General features: G+C 39.0%; 1 protein-coding gene and 1 pseudogene across 7 annotated transcripts in view; both read right to left on the reverse strand.

The window, feature by feature from the left end:
* Syt1 (synaptotagmin 1) overlaps nt 1-20,084 on the reverse strand; it is a 544,812-nt gene that overhangs the window by 270,222 nt on the left and 254,506 nt on the right. The window lies entirely within an intron of this gene.
* LOC134479869 (high mobility group protein B1-like) overlaps nt 1-20,084 on the reverse strand; it is a 37,189-nt pseudogene continuing 17,105 nt past the window's right edge.

Raw genomic sequence — 20,084 nt, forward strand, 5'->3', positions numbered from 1 at the left:
TGGCTGTGTCTCTCAGGAGCGATCTACATCCGGCTCCTGTCGGTCTACACTTCTTTGCTTCATCCATCTTGTCTAATAGGGTGGCTGTATATGTATGGGCCAAATGTGGGGCAGGCTCTGAATGGGTGTTCCTTCAGTCTCTGTTTTAATCTTTGCCTCTCCCTTCCCTGCCAAGGGTATTCTTTTTCCTCATTTAAAGAAGGAGTGAAGCATTCACATTTTGATCATCTGTCTTGAGTTTCGTTTGTTCTAGGGATCTAGGGTAATTCAAGCATTTGGGCTAATAGCCACTTATCAATGAGTGCATACCATGTATGTCTTTCTGTGATTGGGTTAGCTCACTCAGGATGATATTTTCCAGTTCCAACCATTTGCCTACGAATTTCATAAACTCGTTGTTTTTGATAGCTGAGTAATATTCATTGTGTAGATGTACCACATTTTCTGTATCCATTCCTCTGTTGAAGGGCATCTGGGTTCTTTCCAGTTTCTGGCTATTTATAAATAAGGCTGCGATGAACATAGTGGAGCACGTGTCTCTTTTATATGTTGAGGCATCTTTTGGGTATATGCCCAAGAGAGGTATAGCTGGATCTTCAGGCAGTTCAATGTCCAATTTTCTGAGGAACCTCCAGACTGATTTCCAGAATGGTTTTACCAGTCTGCAATCCCACCAACAATGGAGGAGTGTTCCTCTTTCTCCACATCCTCGCCAGCATCTGCTGTCACCTGAGTTTTTGATCTTAGTCAATCGCACTGGTGTGAGGTGAAATCTCAGGGTTGTTTTGATTTGCATTTCCCTTATGACTAAAGATGTTGAACATTTCTTTAGGTGTTTCTCAGCCATTCGGCATTCCTCAGCTGTGAATTCTTTGTTTAGCTCTGAACCCCATTTTTTAATAGGGTTATTTGTTTCCCTGCGGTCTAACTTCTTGAGTTCTTTGTATATTTTGGATATAAGGCCTCTATCTGTTGTAGGATTGGTAAAGATCTTTTCCCAATCTGTTGGTTGCCGTTTTGTCCTAACCACAGTGTCCTTTAGCCACTCATTTTAATTACTCTTGCTAGGATACTGTTTGCTTTCAAATTCAATCCCTTGAGAATGTATGGAATTTCTTAGCCATTCTGCTTGTGTCAAGAGTCATAAAGGACTTATTCCCTGCTGCTCTAAAAGTAAACACAATGGAATTTTTCAAGTTCATGTTCTTCTAGGTACCTTTGCCTATGAAAAGGAAGATGCTCCTTTTAACCAGTGGGCTCTTAGCTCACGATGCCCTCATTCTCGTTCATAGAATCAAATGCTCAATAATTATCTTATGGGTGTTTAAATTTCTTCCCAAGTAGCTTGGTATTTCTTTACAGTCTTTTCATCCTAGGTGCAAGTCTATATCATATTTATCTTGATAAGCATACCAATGGTGTGCAAATGAACTCATTAAAAAGACTCTACAGTGGGAACAAATTAATTAAATAATATTTCAAAAAGGTCTCATGATGCCACAAAACCTTAGTTTATTTTGTTTGCAGCTACACTGTGGAATAATTTGCAAATATAATTGTGCTCACTCAAGACATTCAGCACAATGCCCTGCCATACACCTATTATAAAATGATTATTAAAATTAAGTAGTCAGTTCACAAAGTCACCATTTTTTTGTATGCTGGAAAAATTTAAAATCTATACACAGTGATTTCAGGTATAAAATATAGTCACTGAGTTGTATTCTCTCTGGAACTTATGGATTTTATAATTTAATTTTGAGACAGAAACTCCTTATATATCTTAGACCCATCCTAAGACCCCATCTTAGAGGTTGTTATGTAACCGAGGAGAACCTTGAACATCTACTCTTCCTGCCTCTATATTGTGAGTGCCTGGGTTAAAGGCATGCATCACAATATTCAGTTTATAAGAGAAAAAACATTCGTCCTTTCACCAGTATCTTCTATTTTTTTTCTACTTCTCCCACCAGACCTCATTCCTGCCAATCACTTGTACCATCAAAAGAACTTTGAGAGCTTCTCCAAATGCCCAGCTCTGCGGGACACACATTAAATCTGGTCATTGAACTCATGTTGCTTACTGATTACGACTTGAAAAGAGCTTTAAATCAGTTTATACTCAATTAGAAATAAATCTAGGGGAAAAGGCTATTTAGGGATCCAATCTGTTCAATGGAGCGTCTTATTACGTGATATTAAAGCGTATATACTTAATAAAATTTTGAATGCAAAATAAGACTTATTCTAGCTAGGCAGTGTCTTAGAAAGTTCAAATTCCTACTTTTCACTAAGCCACAATCAAATCTTGCTATGTACCAATCATTAGAGTGTGCTAGAGTGCAAAATCTTTATCGTTACCCTGACATTTTCATTTCCCTTCTGCTGAATACCCAGTCAATTCTCCCAACACTCAGAAAAATGTTCCTCAGCATTTACCTTGTCATTTTGATGATGCTATACATCCCACAATCAAACAGAAATTGTCAGGTCTCCTTTTCCTCTACACTACTTCAGATATGCCTTTGTAGGCTTGAATCACTCACACTGATTGAGGAAAATGATTTGTTATTTTTGCTTCCATATTTCTCAGGTAAAGGAAGATATAATTATTCAGTTTGCATATACACAATGTCATGTTAAAACTTTCTCATGTGGAGGAGAGTCCGATCTGAGCTTGACCCTCTACGGCACAAAACACAACATGCGGAATTTGAAACGATTTACGGAGTCATAAGGTGGATGTGTTCCAGGAAAGAGTGGCAAGAAATTGCTAACATGACTTGACGACTCCAGCCTCAAGAATAACAGATGATGTCTGACACATGATGCTTGCAATCTATGCCTGTGGATGACTAAAAGCTCATGTTTCTAGCTAGGCTTCCGTTCTACATTCTGACCTGCTCTGTCCGTGTGATTAGAATCTTCGGGATAGTTGTCTCTTCAAATTAAAAGTTTTTAAAATTAAAAACAGATTTCTTAAATAAAATACATTGATTATGATTAGCCTTCACCCAATTCCTCCCTCACCTGTCCTAGTCCTCTCTCTCTCTCTCTCTCTCTCTCTCTCTCTCTCTCTCTCTTTCTCTCTCTCATACTCTCACACGCTCTCTCTTTCTCTCTGTCTCTTCATTAGGATACAAACAGGATTCTAAGGAGTAATATAAAATAAAATGGGATTTGTATTAAATTACAACTTTTAAAACTTGTGCTCACAGAGTTTTTCTCCAACTTGGCCACTCTGCTTGATTTTCATGTTTTTCCTCCTTATATTATGTAGAGAATACTTGGTTGGTTTCCACAATAAAACTGTCATCAATTTTCCATTCAGAGATAATGGAGAGATTTATCATTTTATACTTGAATTATGCACTGACTTTTCTGTTTCTTTCCTATAAATTTTGGTAGGTCTCTATCTCTATTTTTTCCACTTGGTTAGTCCTTTCAAAGTTCAGACCCTTCATCTCCTTCTCAGGGTAGCAATGACAATCAAATAAAATAGGATAAGTAACAATTTCTAACAGAAATAAGGCCTACTCTGATTAACTGTGTTCAAAATGATTGCAGAATTTAAACAACTCCGAACCTGGGTCCACAACTGAGAAAAGAACGGAACCAGCTTAATTATTACAGCTTCCTGTATAGCTTCTTTGGCCTTTTTAACTTCAGTGTTCTTAACTACTGTTATTGTTTCGTATTTTTTATTGATTAAAGTAGACGATTTAAGTGACTCATTTCCAACTGTTCATCTTAAAAACAGTTAAAAAATGGCATCACTGGAGGTTTATTTTAAAATGATTTGTATGACACTTGAATTTTGAAAGATCAATGAATGTGTGCTATTTGTTGGTGGTGTTGTATATGTTAGTGTTTGGCTTACAACATATTTGAATATATACACTCTATAATCACAAAGTAGACATTCAGATGAGAAAGTTCAAGCATTCTGAAACACCTGCACACAGAATTTTGGGGTTGGCTGGGACATAATTGTAGAAATCTCTAGAGTAGATTACTTAATCGACTATAGATCTATTTATCTAATAGGTATCTCGACACAATATTCTTTGATATATATATATGTATATATATATATTTAAAATAGAAGTCTATGAAAAAGGAGGGACAGATTATATATAATAATGAAAACTCAAAATAGTTTGAAAGTCTCTCCAGGGCTACCTCTTTTCCATGATTACTTTATCCACAAGCAAAGGGAAGAGTAAAGAGAAAGGAAATAGTTTGGCCCACTCTACTGTACAGTTGTGCACATTCCTCTAGTAATGGACATCTCCGGATCTTTGTCCAATGCTCTGAGGTAGAACAGAAATGACTATAGTTAGTGTAGTTATTTGTGGGGTTGATTTTGCCTTAGATTATGTGAAGTAGCTAAGTTTCTGCTCTAAATTCATGATTGTTGACAGAAGACTTGAAGCCTTAAGTCAAAGACAAAGATTTTGTCCTTCAAACCAGATAGCAAGCAGCATGAGGTGTTTATTTATAGGAGACACACTTGACCATTCAAGTCCTGCGGAGACTGCATGCCATAGGCTGGGTGGATGCTGTGCACATAATACGTTTCTATCACAACACAGAAAACACAACCTTAGAAAACCTGAGTCATTTTTATTATGGGGTGAACCTAAGTACTTTTGGAGACCTCAAGCTGTTTGACATAAAACACTCTTGAAAAGATAATGTGGATCTGGGGCAGTCAGTTCCTGTGCTCCCAAGCTGTGCAAAACAAATGTGAGGGACTCGTGGGAAATGACTGTTTCTGTAAGCAGTGTGACCGTGAGTCTCAGGGTTTAGAAAAAATGGATAGAATTGTGAGAACGGCCAGTGATACCCAGGTAAAACGGTTTTATTCTTAGTGTGTCTTAATGTGCCAATGTGTCCAGAGGAGGGCCTGAGCACAGCTTAGTATAGACCAATAATTCTCAACCTGTGAGTTGTGATGACTTTGAGGGTAAAATGATGCTTTCACTGTTTGCCTAAGACCATAGGAAAACAAACATACTTTAAAATTATAGCTATGAAGTAGCAACAAAAATAAATTTATGGCTGTGGGTCACCGTAACATGAAAAACTGTTGACAACTATGAAGGCTGAGAACTACTTGTATAGACCAATTGCTCCTTAAACTTGTCTCAAATATATCCTAAAATTCTCAAACAAGACTCTCTCTGTCTTTCTGTCTCTCTGTCTCTCTGTCTGTCTCTGTCTCCATCTCTATATATGTATATGCATATATATGTATATGTATATATGTGTGTATGTATATGTATATATATACTATATTATGTATATTATAGTCACTTAGTTATCACTGTGAAAAAAAAGAACTTGTGGGAAAAACTTCTTTCTAGATTAGCATAACGTTTCCTTCGGTTGCTATGACTATATATCCTGTGGTCCCTGCTGAATCTTATCAAATGTTCTGTTTTAGTGTCTAAATTGGAAAGTTGACTTTTTAATGAGTGTTTCTGATGAGGATCAGCAAACCTCTAATCTAAAAATGCTTCTTAGTTTTGCTTGTAAATGAAAAATTCTATCCATGTGCCCATTTGCATAAGGCTTTACCCATTTGTATAACTATTTATCTCCACAAATATTTGTAATATATTCAGATTGAGTCATTTTGGCATAGATTTATATCCTGTGCAAATAACTGTTCCTTAAATGACATTTTTATGAATTCTCAAGTGCTTTCATGGTATTGGAAACTTTCGGCCCAGCACCCCCCATCTTTTCTCATTCCGGTGTGCTGCTACCAGAAGATTCCAGCAAGTCTAGTCTATTTTCCCAATATTCTGTACTCTTGGCATCCACTCAATCTTTGCTAACCCTCATACTTAGTGGGATTACAAAAGCCATCAGCTATGGTAGAGGAGGAAGATGGCACATTTCACAATGAATTCCCTCTTGGGGTTCATCAGTCCCTCTACCATGCATTAGGAAAACATCCATGGTCATATTGAACACTATGGTTATTATCTATTTCTCATAGCATTCATTATATTGTTAGCAGGCATAGTTTTGGATCATGATGTTTCTATGTCATACTCCTCCCACGATGTCTTTTTGCTCATGTCTCCTCACCCACATATAAGATGTCTGGCTTTGTAACTACTGTCCATCTACTATGTGCCCTCTTCTTGACTTTATCTGGTTGTTCTATCTGTGGTTCTGTGTATATGGCTAGATATTTCATATAAATAATATTATCTATTTCATCATACTACAATATTATTTCCCAAGTAAATTGTTTTCCTCTTTTACTTGCTCTTAGTTTTTTTTTTTTTTTATTTCTTACCAGCTTTTTCACCATGTCACAAATGAAAGCTATGTAGAAATAACAAAAGCAGGCTCACAAGTGCAGCACCAGGTTCTCTCAGAAGGAAGGGGATAGAAATAGTCATATTACATCTGTAGCAGCAGTTCTCAGCCTTCGTAACACTATGACCCTTAAACACAGTTCCTCATGTGGTTCTCACACCTGTCCATAAAAACCTGTTACTACTTCAGAGCTGTGATTTTGCTACTATTATGAACCATAATGTAAATATCTGTACTTTCTGATGATCTTAGGTCATCCCTGTGAAAGGGTCATTCAACCTGCAAAGGGGCCATGACCTAGAGGTTGAGAACCACTGATATATAGGAGAGCTGTTTTCTCGTCTACTGTATCACGTGGTTCTCAGAACAGCATTCTCCAGTACTTACTAACGCCCTCATATTAATCCTCTGACATAGGTACTCTTATCACCTCAGTCTCACAGGTGAACCATAGAAATCTTAAGCAGAACTATTCCATAGCTTTAAGTTGCAAACTCCAGTAATAATACATATCACATTGCCTTCAAAATCTTCCTCATAAACCTTATTAACTATTATAGCTATAATTTGTTATGGCGCAAAGAAAATTATCTTTCCTTTCTATACCTCTTGGAATAGTTTTATATCAAGTCCAAATGTAGATTGAACATAGTCTAGTCAGATACTTTTTCAGAAAGTCATATGAGAGGTAAGACTGCATTTTTAGAAAACTAAGATGAAGAACAGGAACTAACTTTTGCCTGTGAAAGAAATGTACTCCAGTGGTTAGCTTGGTAGCTGGGGCTCAGGCTCTAAGGGCTGACCCTGAGGTACCAAGTCCATTTCATTTGTCTGTTTTCAGTAGAAGGTTGACCAGTTAACTCCTGAGACTTCTTTATTTTTCAAAAATATTTATTTATTTATTTATTTATTTAATTTATTGTGTGTATGAGACATGGGGAGAGAGAGAGAGAGAGAGAGAGAGAGAGAGAGAGAGAGAGAGAGGAGGGAAGAGAGAGAGACTGATCCACATGTCTTCCTTAAATGCTGTCCATTTATGTTTTTTAGGGCAGTGTCTCTCACTGACCCTGGAGCTCACAGCCCCAAGGTTCCCATTTTCTCCATCTTCCCACTAGGATGACAGAGTGGTGAACCATTGGGTATAGCTTTGCATATGGATGCTGGAGATCCAAAGTCAGCTCCTCAGCCTTGCCCTTTACCATCTGGATGATCTTCGTAGCTTCTCGAACTTCCATTCTATTGAATCAAATATGAAACTCGGGGGTTATATTTTAAATGTGCGAAGCATATTTAGTCCTGAGAGATGCTGGCAGATGAATCTTTACACTCTTCCTGTGAACCGTGCTCCTAAATTAGAGGTTCTTAGTATCCGAACGGCATGGACTAGTAGTGCTTAAGTAGCCAGGGTTCTAAATCTCAAATCAGAATCTAGAATCTGTCTGAATTCACCATAGCACCATAGGGTTGACCTACAGGCAGAGAGAGTTACTGTGACCCGTAGTCTTCACCTTGCTACTATTGTGCTTTCAGGGTATGTAGCCGCATTATTGGCCCTGTATTATCTCTCTAGTGCCGTTTATGCTTCTTCATGCAGGAACTTTAGAACATCTAGGGCTCTGTAATGGTTGGAAGTAATTAGTAGCAGCAACATGTTGAGGTGTCCATATAGATACACACAATGTGACCACCTAAGGCGACATATATAAATCTGGTAAAGTGACAAACTCACAGAAGTTCAGTGACGATTCTAGCACATTAGACAAACACTGTTAATAGTGTACCCCTTGCAGATAATGCGTATTATAACACATATTGTACAATAAAGACATGAAACATTTTAATCCCCCTATATTTTTATTTATCCCTCTCTGATAGGCAACCAGAGCACTGGTCTTCAGGTCCCAGTACCCACTGTTGGCTCACTTAAAAAAAAATCACAAATGTTGAAATAATGACCACTGAATTCATCCTCTGTGTCACACAGTAGTGAAGGGAAAAAAAAAGTCTTGGACTAATGATGCTTACAATTAAATGGAAGGAGAATGACAGTCAACAAACAGATGCTCTCCGGTGACAAGTGCTCTGAGAAAATAAAGACAAAGATGGCGAGGGGTTTCGAAAGTCATTAAATGCTGTTTCAATGAGGAAGCCTTTGGTGCGGAGCCTGGAAGGAGTCAGGGGCTACCTGTTCTAGGAGAGGGCATGTCCCTGCTTTGGGAGCCTGGCAAACCTTTTAAAGCCTGATTAAGACTAGAACACTTGGTGGAATTTATAGATAAAATTTTATTCCTGTGCAAGTGAACTGAGAGCTCTGAAGGCTTTCTGTTGTACTGTGACGTAGGCCTCGGTAAAATGAAACCCTGAGCTGGGAAGAAGAAAACAAGTTGTGTTTTAACTGCAGTTTTTAATTATTTCCAGCGTTCTTGACGATCCAGGGATTTAACCTTTTGTGACATAGCAATGGCTAAGTGTCAGGACACGGGCTGAGGCACAGATGTATTATAATTCCTTGGAAAAGCTAAGAGTCGAGGTTTGTATTTTCAGTAGCTCCTATAGAAACTGCAGGCAGTCAGAGAATGGGCAGAGAGAATCACGGCCTATTTTCACTCTCCTGCCTCTTTTTTTCTTCCTTCTGTGGCTTGGCTTAACTTCTAATCTTATCATTCTGCTCTTTCACCTTTGACTTTTATTTGAGATGCATCAAGAATAACTTATACAGAAATGATTCCAACTTTGACTTTCAAAGGGAGACACTCAGAAATAGTGGGAAGGAAGAGAGACAGAATAAATATGAACATAGCTAACTAACCAGGAAGTAGGAAATGACTTTAAAGGTGTTCCTGCTCATTGGCTTCAGGTTTATGAGGGATTACTAAGTGGAGTTTGTAATAGTCTAACACCAACAAAGGAAAACTGAACCATTAGATACCTGCTGGCAATCGAGTTAATGCAAAAATACTTTGGTTTTCTTTCAGCTGGAGGGTAAAATGAGGTAAGATTATAGGTACAAAAGCACTGCTTTTTGCACTGTGTTCCTAAATTATAAATAAGCAAAATGTTTTTGATGTAATTATAAATTGCTATCGATAGTAGCACAACCTTTAAAAAGGTTACACAATTCCTAGGGGCCTCAGTTTCCCTGTCTGCAGAATGGAGGTGAAGTGAGTGCATCTGGGCTCAAATCAAGTTGCTTTCAACATGTTATTTTTTAGGATATGTATCTCTTTTACTTTTTCTAGTACTTAGTTCATTATACTCTAAGGAATCTCAAAATCAATTTTAATTCGGTAAGTAGCTCTTCACGTCCTTTCATATTTTTCTGTAATTACTCCTCTTATGCCTGCATTCACACTGAGTGCACACTCTGAGCTATTGGATAGCATCCTTTGAAAACAATGAGATGCTCAAAGGACTGAAGATATGGATAAGGAGGGTAACGTTAAGGCTGGACATAGAGAGAAACTCAAGGCTCATAGACATAAGTGGGAAAATTGGCAAATTAGCAAAAAAAAAAAACCCTCAAAATATATTCCATTTTTCCATCATAGTGAATTAAAAACACATTTCTATGGGTAGATGTAGATTTGGGGAAGTTGACAGCACTCTTGTAAAATCATGGTCCCTTTCATAAATCTTCATTTTCAGTGACACAATTTTTTTTTAATAACAGATGCTCATAGTTACCTTATTTATGATGTGGTATAATTTATTAAAGATAACACAGTGAATTAGATTAATGATTACAATATTAAAGTGAAGGTTCAGGCAAAATGGTGACTCTAACAGCTACATTTAAAAAAAAAAGATTTTATGACTTACCAACAGCTCACTGAACAGCACCTATTGTCTTAAACATTGCAGTACTTCAAATATGCCTCAAAGCAGCTAGACCCAATTTATCCTCAACAAAACGGGTGGAGATCACTTATGTTCAGAAAACAACTAGCTTTACTAATCACACCTGGAGTCCGAATCAGAAATATTCAAATGCAGCAGCAGCTCAATATATAGGAGGCTGTTAATGATCAGTTACACGGTCACACACTTGCTGGAACCATCAATCCTCTGACCTTCTTTCAAAGGAAATGGATATCTTGTTTTTTTTTTACAGCCTTTTATATCTAATTATATGACTAATGAAGTTGGGGGAAATGAGAGTATACTCAAGACACATGTAATATATCTGTAATTTGAAGGATCATATAAATCTTATCAGAAAATGTGACAGACAGAAGGCAGCCACTTCAAAAAGTGCTAAAAGCAGAGTCAAAAGGGGACTGCGTCCATCAGTAGTCAAGTGCAGTTTTTCAAAAACGCCCTCTTACTAGGAAGAATGTGCATATATATTATGACTATTATATACTCAATAAAAGCCAATTGACTTAAATTACATTTTCTGTCACATCATATTATTAATATGCTATCGGGCTCATGATATTTAAATAGATATAGGTTTGGGTTCTCTATACAAGGTTTATCCTTAGGGAATTAAGTGGGGCTCCAGAAATTGTTTTTGTAGTAGCTCATTGGTTTTTAGCACGTGAGGCAGTTAAATGCACCAGCATCGCTGACTCACTGCATCGCTGACTTACTGCTCATCAGTAGTCTCTGGTCTGCTTTCTACTGACACAGTAGGGAGGGGCTAAGCGGACATGGGATGCAAGTGTAGAAGTGTACTCTTGATTACCAAGTGTTTGCTTCTGCAATCAACAAGAGGCTATTAAATGGTAATTTCCTTAAAAAAAAAGGTTTGATTTGATGCCATTTGACTTTGTAGTTCTTCAAGACTAGACATTGCAGAAATCCAAAAGACACCAAAAACTTTCAAAGAGACCTTTTATTTCTGTAGACCAAAATCAGTCATGTGCCTAGTCCAGGAATGGTTGGGTAGAGGAGGCTTAAGTTCAATTTCCACATTCTGGGAATTCAAGGGCAAAGAGAAGCAGCTATGTGAACACCATGGTGCCTATGATTAGAAAGAGGGTTTTCCAGAGGAGAGGGAAAGAGGTAGATAGGTTACTAGAAGTAATTTTAAGAAAAAGAAACAGATTTCCATCCTAGAGTACATATAAGCATATGACATTCTGGACCAACACCCCACAATTTCATAAATGCTTCTTAAAGACAGAGATTTCCGCAGATTTAAAACCTTACAATCTAGCTTAAGAAGAAGGATAACCAAAATGCAGATGCTCCCACTCCTTATTAAAAGGGGGAAAATATCCATAGGAAGGGATCTGGAAGAAAGTTTAGAGCAGCGACTCAAGGAATGGCCATTCAGAGCCTGACCCACATGTAGCCCATATATTTATATACAGTCACCAAAACTAGATAACACTGATGAAGCTAAAAAATGCATGCTGAAAGGGACCGGATATAGATCTCTCCTGAGAGACACATCCAGACCATGTCCAATACAGAGGTCAATGCTAGCAGCAAACTACTGAATTGAGAACGGGACCCCCTTAGAGGGAAATAGAGGAAGTATTGAAAGAGTTGAAGGAGCTTGCAACCCCATAAAAACAACAATGCCAACCAACCAGAGCTTCCAGGGACTAAACCACTACCGAAAGACTATATGGACTGACCCAGGGCTCCAACTGCATATGTAGCAAAGAATAGCCTTGTTGGGGCACCAGTGGAAGGGACCCCCCCAGTGCAGGGGGAATATGGGGGTGTTAATAAGGGGATGTATAGGGGGAATACCCGTATGGGGGAGGGGAGGGAATGGGAGCTTATGGACAGGAAACTGGGAAGGGGAATAACCTTTGAAATGTAAGTAAAGAAATATATTTAATAAAAAAATTAAAAAAACCTTACAATCAATACTGTCTCACTTTCATGAAGCTGTATTTGAGGATAGGAGAAAGCTGTGAGGACCTGGGTAATACCCTCTTAGGTCAGAGTACATGGCTGTGGAGGCTGATACAGTTTGGACCCTTTGGAGAGCTACTCAGCCTCTGCACGAATTGGATATTTGAGTTCCCATAAGATGCGAGAACCCCAGAGCTCCCAGGGACTAAACCCCCAACCAGAGTACACATGGACTGACCCATGGCTCCAGATGCATATGTAGCAGAGGATGGCCTTGTCTGGCATCAATGGAGGGAGAGGTCCTTGGTCCTGTGAAGGCTCAATGTAGGGGAATGCCAGGGCAGGGAGGCAGGAGTGTGTTTGTGAGTAGGTGGGGGAGCACCATCAGAGAAGCAGGGAGGATGGGATAGGGGGTTTCCAGAGGGGAAACTGGGAAAGGGGATAATATTTGAAATCTAAATAAATATCCAATAAAAGAAAAGGAAAGCAAAGAGATGGCCGTACTACCTGTCTTGCAACAATGGAAACTTTATGAGATTCCTTTAGAATTAAGGCACATTTTGTCACCTTCAGGAAATCTAATTTTTAGTGTAAATTCTTTCTGATTGCAATTTTACTCAGTTGTTGTATGTGCCAGAGGTGAAGGGGAAGTATTTGACTGAACAGTTATTTAGATACTATGAGTCTGAAACATTGAGTGTCAAATAAAAATTCCAGAAGGGACATGAAATCTCACCTGGGCAGGTCATGCTTTCGCAATCACACAGACATTAATCACTCTATCCTGCTTAACTGTCTGCATTCACATCACTATTCTGCCTTTCACAAATGGCTTTCTTCACCTCTTCCTGTGGAGGTATTTCCGTCTTGAGGGAGACTGGATAGGGATTGCAGAGCTCAATCCAGTTTGCAGGGTGGGGGCAGTCTGGAGACAAAAGCTAAGCTCGAGTGGCTGTCCCAGTTGCTTGCCTTCTGTTGTTCCGAGTAAGTCTTTAAGAGGCAGCTGGGACCTGCATTGCATCTGGCTATATTTGGGATTAAGAAAAGAAGAAGGGAGATGATATTTTCCCCATCTGTGCCTTGGAGGATGTCTAATTATCTTCTGTCCTTTCTCAAGGGGAGAATAAAGCTATTTAAGTAATTCAGCTTAGGAAAAACAACATCATCAACAACATATGAATTAATTTAGGAAGCAAAGGACTAAATGATGTGACACTGACACGTTCTTCCTTCTCTGCAGCTCTTCAGGTTTCAAGTTCACTTACAAGCATATGGTTCTTAGGAAGTCTGAACATCAGTGATGTAATGTCAGCTCTCAGGCTACATAGCTTGTAACCTTACAAACACAAACCCCATATCAATTTTTGACTGGGTCAGAGAAGGGCTTCTGGTGAGAGCAAAACTTGCTTTGTCTTGTAAACCAGAAGGATTAAAAATTAATGAAAACTCAAGTTATGGAAGAAGTCGGTATGCCTGGTGAGTGTGGCAGGATCAAAGATTGAAGAGAGCTGAATTTTTCTGGAAGGAAAGATGCATTGGATCCAAGAGGGTCCTGCTGGGGAACTTAACCTGCCTTTTATTAATTTTTATTTTTTTAACAGAAAACTGTGGCATTAAAGGCTTTCGGAAAGAAGAATGGCTAATTTGCATAATATAAATAGACTTCTCCAGCTACAAAGGAGGACTTGTTTCTTCCCAAGACTGAGAGTGAGACCTATGTGGTGTAGGCTGGATGCGATGAGACATGTTCTAAGGGAGGAAAGCTAGGGTGACAGGGGCAACATGGATCTTCCAGCCACACTTGGGCAACATTAAGGAGGCAGAGACAGAGCAGACCGGGAATTCCAAAGTGAATGTCAAAGGATGAAGCATCCAAGGGAAAGGAAATTCAGGAGGCTGGTAGATATGTGGGTATGAGGTTTCAGACAACATTGGCCCCAGAAACTAATGACCTGACAATTGTGGTGTATGGCACTTAAGGAGTCAGCCATGCTGTTTTCATAAATCACTGAACATCTCTAAACTTAGATAATGACCATTTTAGTTGTGTTGTCAAATGTAAGTGATGATAGATGTCCCCGTTTTGGCTCAACATCAAATGCCCTTCCTTTCCTCCTTAATTTTTGTCACTGGTCTTTTTATATTTTGATGTGATTAAAAAGTACGTTTGACTATTATCCTTTTAAGTGAGAGCAGAAACATCTACTATATGTTTTTACTGAAGAAGAATGCTTTAAAATTATACTCAGATGTGAATGAAATGGCTTGATTATTCAGATTACACAAAACAATATTATGACTGAAAAATTACATTGGAAGGTTTTATATACATTGATTCTATTTATATAAACTGGAAACTTCAGCATCTAGATTCAATTCATAGTCGAGTTTGACAACACAGAAGTGATAATTCATAAACACACATCTTAGATGAAAGTAACGAGTCGCTTTCACATGCTATTCTTAAGTGCAAGGTAATGTGGGGCGTAATGATGTAGGCCCAAAATAAATGGGCTGTCAGATGCCTGGCCAGATCATCTCCACTGTGATAAAAATGATTCCATGAAATCACTAAATAGAGCAGAGAGAAGCAAAGAGGTCTAATGGATAGAGGGGTCTTTACTAACTCTGTGCTATAGATTTTCCCAACACATGTGCCTACCCAGAACCTGTTTATTTGATATATGTATTTGGTTTATTTTTAAGTTGATGACAGCCATTTGTCAAAATTTTTTGAACATTTAGGCTCCCAGTCCTTAACTCAGAAGATTGTGAGCTGTAATCTGTATTCTTAAAAGTTATAGAATTTTAATTTCAAAGAATATGGCAACATTTATGACATCTGGCCACCAATAACTAATACCGGAGACAGGGTGTGGCTCTTACCCACGCAATGACTGGCTGGACTAAAATCTGTGACCCCATTTCTTTCTCCTTACATTTGACACAGTGTGTATTTGAAGCCAGCTCTGCACCGGAGGCAGGTGAGCTGTCTGTGGTAATGTAGCCATGTACAGAAGCAGGGTCTACCAGGCCCCAGGGCTGCTGCTGCTGGAAGGGGAGTGATTACATCTACCCTCACCCACAGAGGCTTTTTGCTTGATCCAAGTTTACTCTCCAAGAGTGATGGCGTGGAACTACAGTCAGCAGCCATCCACTGTGGGGTTGGTTGCTCCTTCTGAAATTGAAATAAATTGGCCAAGGGAATGTGCAGAACAGCAGTTGGTGAATTTAACACGGTGCACTGTGGGCCCACATGGATAATGACTGCATTATATTAAGGCTGGGAAATGCAGAGGGGAAAACCCACTTCGGAATATTGTATTTCTCAATGTGTATCAAGGCATCAAAACATAAGCAGGCCTTTGCATTATAATTACAGCAAAACAGAGTGGGGAGGGAATTTAATTAGCCTATGAACGATTTTATGGGAATCTCAACCTCTCACTAATTTTTTTCTTTATATTACTGGTAGAAGATACTCATTAATAACAGTATTTTCTTTTAAGAGACGTTACGCTTAAGCTGAAGAATTTATCCTCCGTTTAGAAGAGATCTGTTTTACAATGGAGCACCCTAGTTTATTATCCGTCCGCTAATGTCTACACAGACACCTGTGTTGGCAGGGATATCTAGATCTCATAAAACTCTCGGCAGAAGTGTGGCCATCCTGATCATGGGAACAATGTTTTCATCCCACCCTTTGGAAGTAGAGCTCTGATTGACCCCTTTACAAAGATGACTTCTCTGACCAGATGAGATCCCGTAGCAGTAAAAAGAGACAATGTAGTAAATTGTTATGCTATTATAATTATGTGGCAATAATGCAGTATGGGAATTAAAAAAAAAACAGGAGGTGAGTGGTTGAAGTTGCAGAAGACTTTGAAAAGGACCGAAGCTCTAGTAGCAGAATGGAAAGACTAAGGGAATAAGGTGCTGGCTTTGGGTTCAGAAGTTCTGGGTTTGGATGCTAGACTAGTCAGGATGGGCGTGTTACATCAATCCTGCAAGCTAAGCACTTCTCATTTATAAAGTGGGACCCTAGTCAGACCCTCTCCCTTCGTCTTTATTAGGTTTTGTTAGTCTTCTTGAATCTTGTGGATATCTCTGATGGTATAAAACCCCAATAAGTACTTGTGATTATTTATTAATCAGAAGCTTCTCCTTCATGTTTGAATCTCTTAAGTCCCGTTAAGAGACTAATACTACAAACCAGGAGAGCATGAGCAGGGCTGACTATAAACACGGACGGAGGACCAGTTTATCTGGCTATATATTAGTTTCCATAATTTATCTCGATCCTTATTCTAACCTATGGGTATTCCCATTTCAAGGACAAGAGCCAAAGCCTAAATGACCAGTGATGGTTTGCAGGTGCAAGCATCGAGCAGAGATCTAACTTCTAAGTCTGTATGCCTGTGTCTCTCACTTAAATGAATGCTCTCCCGTCTCTGCTTTCAGAAAACAGGGAGCTGCATGCCATTCCTGTTTGACCTTTCATTAACTCCTTGTGTTCTTTTGGTTTCTGATCAGTTATTTAAACTCTGATATTTATTGTTTCTTTCCTTCTAATATTTTTTTTCTAACCTCTAGGTAAATAGTGTAGGGACTTCATATATCTTCATTTGAAGGAATAAAGTCCAGACCATCCCTGAAATGCTAAAGGCAACCTTCGATTATGGAAGGGCATGCTCTGAAAGGCAGCATACCTGGTAAATTGCACAATGACATAAAAGCATATTGTGTTCAAATTTCAAGCAAGGTGTCTGACATTTCCTGGTCCCCAACAAGATTTTTGATTACGGTTTTAAAGTTTGCTAATATTTAATAACCTCCTTGGATGTAGCTTGTGTTTATAGGTTCTAATGGAGTAATAAACTGTTTTACATAAAAGTTAGATTGCCCTGCTGCTCCTCAAATACTTCTTTGAGAGTCCCTCAAAGGTAGTTTGTAGTATGTGCAGACAGCACTGCCTCTCAGATGAAAACAGAATAATCAAGGGAAAACAACGAAGGGGTTTTCAAAACCTGGAGTGGGTTAAGCTGACCACAGATTTATTTATTTATTTTTCTCCTGCTTAGAGATCATTCACTTGGGGTGCAATGGTAGGCCATGTGCTTGTGTGAATACCAACATGAGAAAACATGTAAGGAATGTTCGATATGGGATGAAGTATCTGTCACTGGGCAAGCATAACCGAACCCCACAGCTAAGAGAGATCATTACTGGATCTTCTTAGCTGTTTCCCTGGGATCATTTGCAGCAGCACACTCCTGCCCAGAGGCAAGAGAAACGGGCTAAACATGTCTCTGAAACTCCTCTCGGAGTTATAGTTTTATATTATAATAAATTTCAAGATGGCCACGGGGAGTATGTTCTTCTACGCAAGCATTTTACTGCTACTATGAATTTACAGTAATTGGAGATAATTTACTGTTTTGTGAGGCATAACAGAATAATTGCACCATTTCCAACCTTAAAGAGTAAGGAGCAAAAAGAGGTCTGGTCAGGATGATAAATGATTTGCACCATCCGCTAACTTTTCTTTAAGAAGCATACAGTACACACACACACACACACACACACACACACACACACACACACACACACACACACAGTGATATCGTCCAGCTCTTGGTTCTTAATGTTCTCATTTTCGTTTGCACATAACACAGCCAGCTGCACGTGTCTGAATTTGTAAGGAAGTGCTGCTATTTTCAAACTAAAATCTTGCCTCAATATGGCATACATTTCAGTATCTGTAAACTACTGGATTTCTCCCTCTGATTAATGCTTTGAATGAAGGTAAACAGATTCCCATAGGCTTGGGGCACACATTTCTAATACCATTTTGTGTGTGTGTGTGTGTGTGTGCGCGCGTTTGTGTGTGTGTACATATTTCAAAGAGATATAGCCTATGTCAATAATGAACTTGGCTGGTTTTTCGGTGTTCTTGCAGTCTTGCCTAAGAATCAAGTGCTGAACGAATGACTTCCTACAGGTTTGGATAAACCGAGGGGAACTGTGATTGAATTGTGTTGCCCCCTTTACAGCTTTAGACTTAGTCCTGGATTAGGTTCAGGGGTCAGAAGAGTGTAGACTATCAGTCTTCACCTTGTAACACTTTCAGCAATCCAGTCAGACACAGAACAACGTTCTAGGAGGGTGAGGGTCTCTTCCGTCTATTTCAGCCTAGTGGTATCAAGGCTTGGGTAAAGTTGCTAACTTTTCAGAGACTCGTGTCCCCTGAACTCCACACTGCATGCCTGGAGTCAATTACTAGACTCTTGCTCTTTCTTTTTTTTTTTTTTTTATTTATTTATTTATTATATATAAGTACACTGTAGCTGTCTTCAGATACACCAGAAGAGGGCATCGGATCTCTTTACAGATGGTTGTGAGCCACCATGTGGTTGCTGGGAATTGAACTCATGACCTCTGGAAGAGCAGTCGGGTGCTCTTAACCGCTGAGCCATCTCTCCAGCCCGACTCTTGCTCTTTCTGGACGTCATGTACGTCTACACAGAGACCTTGCTGGCCGCTCATCACCTCACTCAGTTTTACAGTGCACGTTTGAATTTGCTCCTGGATCTAGCCCATCCATTAAGGCAATAATGTAATTCATCTTCAATATAAAAATGTCAGTCTTGGCCCGTGTCCCCCTTTTTCCTGTGACACTGCCTCTGTTTGACGGGCTGCTGGTCTTGGTTTGCCATTTGTTTCCTGCGTTCACCATTCTTCTTGTCACGGAGGAAAGCTTCAGAGGACAGAGAACATGGCCAAATGGAAGTAGCATAGATGGAGAGACAAAAGTGAAGTCACAGCTTGCTCTTGAGGTAGAATTGGCTGGGAAAATGAAACCTCACGACTACCTGCACAGAGAAGCATTCGTACGGACTCAAACCAGAATTTGTTACATGTATAGCTAGAGATGAGCAGAACTCGATATCAAGATCTAAGTTTCCTCATATGATCACCTTCTTTCTTCTCTAGCAATACTCCCTTTAGTCTGCATCAAAAATGCACAGTTATCAATGACAGAGAAATGGAGTCCATGATTAAAGAAATTTAGAGCTCACTCCATTAAATAGAGTTAAGCTGGTTTCATATCTAGGCAGGACACAGCAACTTTCAATGTGGTAATGTACACTGTATAATCTCCAAAATAAAAGTAAACACCTCTCCAAGATATATCCCCAATGAAGGTGTATTTCGCAAACCGTCTGATAGAATTTATAACTCAGTTTTGGCATGTAACGCTGCAGCTCTTTGGCACAAAATAGCTACCATCAAACAACTATTTATTTAGTGTGTTTAAGTGCCAGCCTCAGGGGTCAACGCCAACATAAAATTTTTTTCATTTTACCTGATAAAAAACAGCAGGTTAAATTGGTGACGTTGGTCCTTTAACATATCTATAGATCCCAAATGTAAGAATCAGTAGGCTGTGGTTAGCAATAACCCATTATAATCGACACACATGCAAAATGTTTTGATTAACTTATAGGAAACACAAATATGTTAAAAATGGCTCTATACAAAAAAAATAGCAATCAAAAGTAATTGTTCTGTAGAACGCATTTTTGAGCGGCTGGCTAGCTGGGCTTTCTTACTCAGCAGCCACTGCTTTGGGCGTCTTCATTATCTCTTTAATGTGCTTCTGTTGGTGTCTGTTGATGAGACTAAAAAAACTCTTTCATTTGTCTAATTTATTTGGCTTTCTTGGCTCTGCAGTCTGCTGGTTTGGATGTCACCTGTAATAACTATGAAAGATTGCCATGTGCTTCATGCTCTTCTTCTTTTTAAATCTGCAATGGACATTCTCCACCACTACCAAAGGGAATTTTAGCTCTAAGAAACAGCAAACCTAATTTAACTGGACTGACCGGCAACCTCTCACTCTGTTAGGCGTTTTGCTTAATGTGAAAACT

The sequence above is a fragment of the Rattus norvegicus genome, chromosome 7 (assembly GCF_036323735.1).
Source record: "Rattus norvegicus strain BN/NHsdMcwi chromosome 7, GRCr8, whole genome shotgun sequence".
NCBI classification, from domain to species: Eukaryota; Metazoa; Chordata; class Mammalia; order Rodentia; family Muridae; genus Rattus; species Rattus norvegicus.